Here is a 9,892-nt window from a genome sequence, read left to right on the forward strand (position 1 = left end):
TCTCTCTTCCTTTTTTAATTTCACTGTATGTTCTCTCTCCCCAAATACTCCTAAGGGTGGAGGGGGCGTGTTGGAGCCCCCACATTTCTGGTCCCTGCCCAGCACCTTAAACATAGTAGCTCAGCAACTACAGACTTGATGGAAAAGCTGGAACATTTCCCCACAATTCAACTTGGCCCAGTGAGAATCCCTGATCTGCAGGATCCCCAGCTCCTCCAGGGAGGCAGCACCTGCTGTGTCACGGAGGCTTGAGATGCTGAAATACTCCCAACACCAGAGCCCAGGACCAAGCTGCCTTCTCACTGCAGGTGCAGCTTCTGGCCAGGTGAGCGCAAGTTTGTGATGGAAACAGAAGAAAGGTTATGATGTTCTTAACGGGTTCTAACCCTGGAGGTTTATTGTGTAACCTAAATTTATTATCCATATCTATGCAAAGTCAATTATTTTTATTGATCAATTTCACTGAATTGCAACAGCTTTGTAAGTTCTTTCATTGGCTTCTGATTAGCTAATTGTTTTCGAGGATTTCCAGTGATGACAGGTTTTCAATAAATGGAACTGGTTTTAATCCCCCGCTGACACGAGCGTTTCCCAGACCATTCCAGTCTGGCATCAAAACCCGGCTCTCCATATAGAAACAAGAGAGAGAAACAAAACTCTTTCTCTAGCTCCATTTCTACACACAGAGCAGAGACCAGTCCTGCCCTAGCCCACCCCCACCCCCAGGATGTCAGGGAGCTCCAAGAAGTGTCCGCAGGGTGTCCCCTCCCTGCTCCACGTGCCGTGGCCATGCTTCTGCCACCGCTCCCTCCAAGCCCAAGCCACACCAGGTCCTTGGCCAGGCCACCAGCGCCCAGGGCATGGGGACAAGGGTTTTTGCAGACTCTGCATGGAGTCAGGTTAGCACAGGTGGCGACTGTACTGACAGAGAAGCAGTAGAGCGCTTGCATGTCAGTGTCCTCCTCCAGGCTCTGGCACAAGTGCCGAGGACAAGGAGGGAGGGAAGGCAGATCTAGAACACAAGCACTCCCAAAGCCTCCCCTCCTTCGGACCATTATTTCTCCCCTTACTTCAGTTCTTTCCCAAGAGACCCCTAGTCATTTCCACTAAGGGCCCGCCGAGGGTGCCCCCAGACAGTGGCACATGCCTCCGCAAGAAGCTCTCCTGTGCTCCTCTGGCAAAGCCCATCATCTCTCCTGCAAGACCAGGGAAAGGGCCTGGACAGAGACCCTTGGGGATGGGAGCAGGGCAGTCTTCTCCTTCCAAAAAAAATCCAGCAATCCACCACTCACCTCCCCGCAGACACAAGACACAAAAGTTTATGTCAAAAGCCTATGACCCTAAACATTGTTCCTGCACAGTTCATGGGACCCAGTGAAACATTGGCTGCTTTAGCTTAGGTTAAACATTACCCAGAAAACAGAAAAAGCATGTAAATTCTTGATTCAACTCAATTCTTTTCTGGAAACAAGAGTTTTTCTTCTGACATTAGAGATTCAACAGAATTCACAAAATCAAGTAAGTGGCAGATAACAGCACAGGCTTTGAAGGCGCCACAGCCTAGTAGAGTCAGAGACTCAACGTAGCACAGATTAGGCTCTGAAGCTGAGACCCTGCCTCTCCTCCCTGTGCACACATGCCATGCACACACACGTGGACATACTCACATGCACACACAGGTGCACATGCATGTGCGCACATATGTGTACACAGGCACACCAGTGCATACGCATTGACTTTTCTCCTATGTAAAGCATTTCTACCTTCAATCACTCTTGACCTTCTACAGGTCTCTCATCAGTTCCAACCTCCACCACCACCCCTCACCCCCCACCCCATCTTTCACAAAAGGTGGGAAATGAGAAAATGAGCCAGGAAGAAATTCTTAGATCTTTTGGTGCCTTTGATTCTAACATAAATGGAGAGGAAGGGGAAAGAGGGGAGAAGAAGAAGAAGGGAAGGGGGAGAGGGAGGGGAGGGGGAGGAGAAAGAAGAGGGGGAGGAGGAGGGAGGGAGGGGCAGCAGCCAAAGAGAAATAGATAATGAAGCTCAAAAACGATTTGGGCTGGACTCTGAATCGGTGGAAATTTTTGCGAAGCTGCTTAAGAATGTCTGTCTGTGCTATAGCCCAGTCACACTGTGACAACAAAACACCACAAACGGAGTGGCTTATAAGCAACAAACATCTCTCACAGTTCTCGGGGCTGGGACGTCCCATGATCTCGGTGCCAGAGGATTCCTGTCTGGTGAGAGCCCCTTTCTGGTTCATGGCCGTCCCCTTTGCACCGCGTCGTCACCTGGCAGAAGGGCGCTTGTTCTCCGCAGCCTCTTATAAGGGCATCAATCCCATGCAGGAAGGCTTCACCCTCGTGACCTAATAACTTCCCAGAGCCTCGTCCCTGATGCATTCTCCCTGTCCCCTTTCCTCTCTTGTTATCTGTGTCTCTTCATCCTTGACTCTCTCACTCCAGTATGCTTGCACTTTGACAAAAATGCTCACACTCTACCCTCCCTTCACTGAGTCACTGCCATGCCACCTCCCAGTGTTGAGTGGCTTCCTCCGAGTTTCCATCCCATACGTAGAAAAACATGGCTCCTGTGAGCTCCTGGGTTTACAGTCACAAGCATAACTAAGACAAGAGAGACTGAACTCGGCCTGGTCCTGTGTGGAGCAGGCACCTCCCCTGGCCGGCAGGGTCCCACCCTATGATGTTGTGAAGAGTGGATGGGAAGGGGGAGCCATTTCCACAAACAGGTACAAGGTGGTGGGGAGCAGAATGAAGGACAGACAGCCTGTGTCTGTGACACCCGGAACGTCATTCACCTGGTGGATCACACACATGTTACTCTTTTCGTTACTGTTAACAACCTAAATGCAGCTTCAGGCTGGAATAAGTCATCACTATACATGGCAAAATGTGTTCATTTCCTCTTCTCAACAAAACACAGGGACAAAGACATTTTAGAAACAACTAAAATTAGCAGGATAGAAGGTGAGAAAGAATTATTCAAATGCAATTAATAATAATTAATCGTTAATCATTATTCCACCCACACACTAGGATTCTGCCTTCCGATGTTAATAAGTTAAGGACTCGAGTGTTCCATATTTTTCCGTGTGGATTTTCTAAAATTTCTTCTCAAGCATTCCGTAATTATTCTCGAATTAGCCTTCAGTGTGACTAAGAGTCTACAGGGGAGAGTTATGTCCTCAGAACATTTCACATGATCCCAAAGCACACTCAGATTCACCTCGACCCCTTCCCCACACTCACCTGTGTTCCCACCCTCATGCGCCCTGACTGAGGCTCAAACCCGCAACCTGGTTATATGCCCTGACAGGGAATTGAACCTGCCACCCTTTGGTGTACGAGACAATGCTCCACGCAGGCCAAGGCAGGGACGGTCTATATTTATTTACTAAATCTGGCAACCCTCCCCAGATCACACTGTGCTGAAACCCCTAGTCCTTGTCACACTTCCCTCTCCCTGAGGAGACACTCCACCAGTCCCCTCCCCTTGGCCAGCTCAGTCTTCAAGGACCAGCTCGAGCATCCTTTTCTCTGTAACACCTTCCCTGTTTTCCACAGGTAGCTAGACCATGCTACAGTACTTGCTCAAGTATTTGTTAAAGACCCGAGAAATGTGAGTTGGCTGCCTCACTTCGAGCACTTCAGGGGTGCTGCTGGGCCTGGGTACCTGCATCTTCATGCCTGGTACGCAGCAGATACTTAATAAATGCGTGTTGAAGGAAGGAATTCTTGGACTTCTTTGTATATGAACTATTTTTGTTGTCTATTAATAGTCTCCCCCACTCCTATTTCCCCCTCATCACACTGATTTATCTCCTTAAAACAACATTTTTTCAAACCTCAGGTTATTTGTTAGTGAGAAGAAAAATCAATTTAGTGGGTAAATCCCAGCATGAAATATAATGGAGCGGAGTAGAGGGAGGTGGAGTGGAGAGAATGGAATGGAAATGGAAATACACGAAGTTTCGGTTGGTGGGGGTGTGTGCGTGTATTGGCTTTCAACATAAATGTGTTTTACTGTAACTTATGGACAAACTAGAATGAAAACAACTGCCTTGTTAGGAGCATCTGGATTAGCTGTGAGTCTTGGTTAATATTTCTTTAAAAATGAAAAAACAACAAGCTCTGGCCAGTTTTATTACATAAAAATTTTCTCTGATTTACTTTTCACCGGTCTGCTCTGGCATGCGTCTCATGATGTCAGAATCACCTGGGTCAATGATGGCCGTGTGCATGCTCTGTAGCAGTTTCCACACGCTGTGCCCAGTCAGTCTCATGGCCACTGTAATGATGGACACCAGCTTGGCCAACGTGGTGTAGAACTTTATTTCAGATGTCCTCAAGGCTGGACAGTTGTTGGCAAGGATGACCAGTGTCGCTTTGCCTTGTCAGATCATTTTCCGAGCCTGCTTGTACCCCAGCATATACTGTCAACTTCTCATAACGAATAAGAGACTAGAGTTGATGGGCTCCAGTGACTTTTCATCTTTTTCTTTTATCCTCACCTGAGGACATTTCTCCCTTTTTTGTTCAGATAGAGTGGGAGGGAGAAAGAGGAAGAGAGAGAGAGAGACATCGATGTGAAAGGGACACATCAAGTGGCCGCCACCCGCACGACCAACCAGGGCCGGGGACAAACTGCAACCGAGGTATGCGTTCCTAGCGGGAACCGAACCCGGGTCTCTGGACCGCAGGCCAATGCTCTAACCGCTGAGCCAAACTGGCCAGGACTTTTTCACCCTTTTTGTGGCTACCATCTTCCTGCCTTAGGTGCTGGACAGCCCCCAACCCACATCAGTCACCACAAGGCTGGGGACCGAGAAAGCTCTGCTGGTATTTCTTGTGATTTCCTGGCACTCCCTTCAAATATTAGTTTGTTCTCTGTATGTATGAGTCTGTCTCCATTTTGTGTGTCCATTTATTTTGTTCATAAGATTTCACATATAAGTAAAACTATATGGTACAGAGATCAGATTGATGGTTGCCAGAGGGGAAGAAGGTTGGGGGACTGGTTGGAAAAGGTGAAGGGATTAAGAACTACAAGTTGGTTGTGACAAAATAATCACAAGGCTGTACAGTATAGCATGGGGAATATAGTCAATATTATTGTAATAGTTATGTACAGTGCCAGGTGGGTACTTGAAATATCAGGGGGACCACTGATTGTCCAATCATTATGCTATACACCTAAAACTAATATAAAATACTATCTAATGTAAACTGTAATTGAAGTTTTTTAAAAGGGAAATCATATCATTTTGTCTTTCTCTGTCTGACTCATTTCACTTAGCATAATACCCTCTAGATCTATCCATGTTGTCCCAAATGGTAAAATTTCATTCATGGCTGAGTAATATTCCATTGTATGTAGGTACCACATCTTCTTTACCCAAATGTCTATTGATGGGCACTTGGGTTGTTTTCATATCTTGGCTTTTGTAAATAATGCTGCCGTGAACATCGGGCGCACGTACCTTTCCAAATTAGTTTTGAGTTTCTTTGGATAAATACCCAGAAGTGGAATTGCTGAGTCATAAGGTAGTTCTACTTTTAAGTTTTTGAGGACCCTCTGTTTCCCACAGTGGGAATTTCCATCCCACCAATGTTGATAATTATTGATGTTAGATGACAGATATGTGAGTAAGGGTCTTTATACTAATATTTCTAATTTTGTGTATGGTTAAACATTTACATAACACAAAGTTTGAAAAATAATAAAGCTAAAAAAAAAAAAAAAAAAAAAAACATATTGCCCTGGCCGGCTTGGCTCAGCGGTTAGAGCGTCGGCCTGCGGTCCTGAGAGACCTGGGTTCGGTTCCCGCTAAGGGTGCGTACCTCGGTTGCAGTTTGTCCCCGGCCCTGGTCGGTTGTGCGGGTGGCAGCCACTCGATGTGTTCCTTTCACATCGATGTTTCTCTCTCTCTCTCTGTTCCTCTCTCTCCCTCCCACTCTACCTGAACAAAAAATGGAAAAATGTCCTCTGGTGAAGATAAAAAAAAAAAAAGAAAGAAAAATAATAAAGCAATGGGGGGTGGCAGATGTGTCTTGCAAGGGGTGTTACAAGGCTAAACAGGTAATGGGGAAGGCCTTGCTAAGAAGGGGACCCTGGAAGCAAATACTTGAAGAATGTAGGGGAGGGGGCTATGTGGATCTCTGGGAAAGAGCACTCCAGACAGAAATGGAATCTCAGATCAGGCTCTGAGGTGGGAGTGTGCCTGGCATGGCTGTTTAAGAAAGAAGAAGTCAGGGTTGGAAAGGGATGATTAATGGGTAAAATAACAGGAGGTGGTTTCAGAGAGTTAACAGGGATGAATGGGGAGGAGAGGATATGTATCCAGGGCCAAATCCATAAGCAAAATACATGAAGAATACCCTACAAACCAAGAAGAAAAATGCAGGCAACCAGTGGAAAAATGGGCAAAAGACATGAACAGGCACTTTATAGGAAAGGAAAAGGCCAATAAACATGTGAAAATGTGTTCTACTTCATTAGGCATCAAGAAAATGCAAATTAATCAACAATGTTACACCACTACACACCCACAAAAAGCTTAAAATTGAAAGGCAAGCAATACTAGGTATTTGTATTTCTTCTATTGATGGATGTGCACATTAGCACAAACTGCAATGTCTACTAAAACCAAAAATATACATACCTTTTAAGCAATCAATTCTATGTCTAACTGTATATCCCACAGAAAATCATGTAAATGTTCAAAGACTGGAACAAGAATATTCGGAGCAGCACTATTCTTAATATTCCAAAACTGAGACCTATCCAAATGCTTTGTAACAGCAAAATGGATAAACAGTGGATATACAGCATTTAGAATAACAAAGTAAACAATACAGTGAACCTCACAAAAACAGTGAGCCAAAGAAGCAGACACCAAGAATTCAATACTGTGTGATTCCATTTATGTCAAGTTCAAACATAAGCAAAACTAACCTATGCTGCTAGAAGACAGAACAGTAGTTTCCTTGTGGGGAAGTGACTAGAAAGGAGGATGGTGGGGACTAGGGAGTTGGTAATGTCCTGGTTCCTGATCTGGATGCTAGTTAAATAGAGTTCAATTTGAGAACAGCCACCAAGGTGCACACTGATGACTTGGGCACTTTTCTATATCTATATTATACTTCAATAAAGCATTTCTTAAAAACCATGTAGGGCCCTGGCTGGTGTGGCTCAGTGGTTAAGCATCAACCCATGCACCAGAGGGTCGCTGGTTCAATTCCTGGTCAGAGCACGTGCCCAGGTTGTGGGTCCGATCCCCAGTGGGAGGCATGCGGGAGGCGGTTGATCTATGTTCTATCTCATCAATGTTTTTGTCTCTCTCTCCCTCTCCCTTCCTCTCTCTCTAAAAATCAATAAAGAAAAAATAAAAAATATTAAAACAAAAAAAAAAACATGTAGGGGATTCTTGGTTCCCTCCTCTGAGGTACCAATAACATGTCCAACCCCCAGACACCCCCATGCCCCCATCCCATGTTGAATGAGAGGGACACAGATCATGGATTTTTGGCTTAGAAAACAAAGAGTAGAAGACATACCTTCTTAACTCACAGCTACAACCTCTGCATTTAAAGATACTGAAACTGACACAGTGAGCTCTCTGGCTGGTAAGGAATCTACTCCAAGGAAACAAGGAGAAACTGTAAATAAGAAATGAAAATCTGACAGCTCTCTTCCCCTCTATGTTACAGATGTTAATAATGTAATTTACTGGGTCTTACGCAACAGAACATTTTCATATGGCATCATGATGCCAGGTAAGTTGTCGTATCATTTTGAAAGCAGTCAGAGTTTAAAGAAGAAATTGAATATTGTTAGTGTAGACATTATGAGATTTTTAAATGCCAGAAGTTATTAGACCTTTTCAAACTAGAAAGGAAAAAGCCACTGATGCCTCCTACAGGTTTTAATTTCTCCATTCTAGGGGAGCCTTTGTCTGAAAGCACCCACTGCCTGCCGCCCTCTTCCTCCCCCCCCCCCCTTCCCTTTAGTTGGCATTGATCTGGGCATTAGCTAGTCCCACCCTCTGCCTGATCTCTCTGTCTCCCTGACAGTGTCGCCTGTCCATGGGCTGGGAGACAAATTAGGCAAGTGCTCCTGCCTGCCAACCTCATAGCTGTGTCCAATAGATGGTCAAGGGTGCTGGTTGGTGGCAGCTGCTGCCAACCTCAATTTATTCCTCTGTTGTTCTGTTCTTGAGAAATCAGGGAGGGAGTCATAACACTGCTCTTTTTCACCACCACCACCACCCCAAGCTTGGCTCTCAGTCTACATTCAGAAGCTGGTTGAGCCCTTGGGTCCCACAAAGGGCCCTCACCAAGATCAGTATTTCTGCCCCACACCTTGACCCTGGGCTCCCATTCTAACCAATGATTCCCTCTCCTCCACTCCCCCTCCTGCCCTGCAGAGCAGCCTGGATGACCCAAAGGATCCAGGAGGGCATGACTTGGCTCCTGAAGGGGGTGGGGGCCACAGGCAACCCAGCAAGTGGTCCTTCCATGCCCAGCATCTCTCCTGAACTTTTTTCTCCTAGAAATCAAATAAATAGTAACAAGAATATCTGGGTAGGGGATGAAACCTTTAGGCTTCTGTAAAGACTTTTAATCTGAGAGGAATGAGGAGACACTCATAGGCTGATTTATGTTTTAACAGGCTCTATGTGTTCAATAAAATATTTAGGGGAACAAGGGCAGAAGTTAGTAGACATCAGCTTTTAGGTGAGTAATGATTGTCAACTGGACCAGTGTCATGGAAGCAAAGGTGGGAATCAGAATGTGTCACTGTGGCCAGCACCTTGAACCTGCTGAATGAGCAATCAGCTGGCCTGATTTCTGATGGACCTCCAGCAGAAGCCTCTCTGCCTCCTGGGCCCAGTACAGCCATCCATCCTCTTCTCCTGATCTCTTCTCCCAGTTCCCCTTTTCCAGCTAATATCAGGAGATTCAAGTAACAGAAGCCAAAAGGTGTAATATAAGATGTAAAATAGTAAGCTAGCAGCTAAGGGAGAGATGACACAGAGGAAGAGACCCATCAGTCCATGGGTGTTAGCTGCAAGCAACAGAAACCAACTCAGATTGATTCTGACAAGGAAGAAATGTATGATAGTAGTATTGGATCAATCACAAAATTGCCAATACGAGTGGAGAACCAGGTTCTATGAAACACAGCATCAGTGCCCACTACTATATGGCATAACTCATCAAGTGTGGACATTCCTACCACCACTGGCAAGCAAGACTCTATAGCTTGTACCACCAACCCCTTTCATACCACCCATAGACCTGCTCTCTCTATTGCCTTGGAAACTCAATCTGAGTGGCAGCTCCCACTCCCTACCTCTTTGAGTCACTGATTTCTGCCTCCAAGTCAGTGTAGTAACTTAAACACATGCTAGCTGCAAGGGAATCTAGGAAAGCAGGAGTTTGGCATTTTCATCTCCCACTAGGTGAGGCAGTCTTTGCATCCCACTATGGCTTATAAGGTTGGAGAAGAACCAAACATAAAGATGGCAATACTGAGCAGACCAAGAAAAATTACAAATGTCCATAGGAAAAAGTACATGAAATCAAGATCAATGAATGTCCTATTATTATAAAATTACCAGACTGACTTCCTCTACGGCTCTAATCCACACTACTAGAAGGAAAATCTAAAAGACATATAACAAAAATGTCCCATTCCTTTAGTGAATTTGCTTTCTGAGCAAACTAACTTAAATTGACATTCATTTGGATATTTATTTGGATATTATTAACAACCACATGATAAAATTTTTATTTTGAAAATGTTTGCATCACATAGATATAGCTATACACACATATAGATATATAAATATAAGTATCCATGT

General features: G+C 45.1%; 1 pseudogene; it reads right to left on the reverse strand.

Annotated features, from left to right (window-relative positions):
* Window positions 1-4,192: 4,192 nt before the first annotated feature.
* On the reverse strand, window positions 4,193-9,434 carry LOC118632717 (annotated as a pseudogene).
* Between the last annotated feature and the right edge of the window lie 458 nt (window positions 9,435-9,892).

The sequence above is a fragment of the Molossus molossus genome, unplaced genomic scaffold (genome assembly GCF_014108415.1).
Source record: "Molossus molossus isolate mMolMol1 unplaced genomic scaffold, mMolMol1.p scaffold_m16_p_17, whole genome shotgun sequence".
Classification (NCBI taxonomy): Eukaryota; Metazoa; Chordata; class Mammalia; order Chiroptera; family Molossidae; genus Molossus; species Molossus molossus.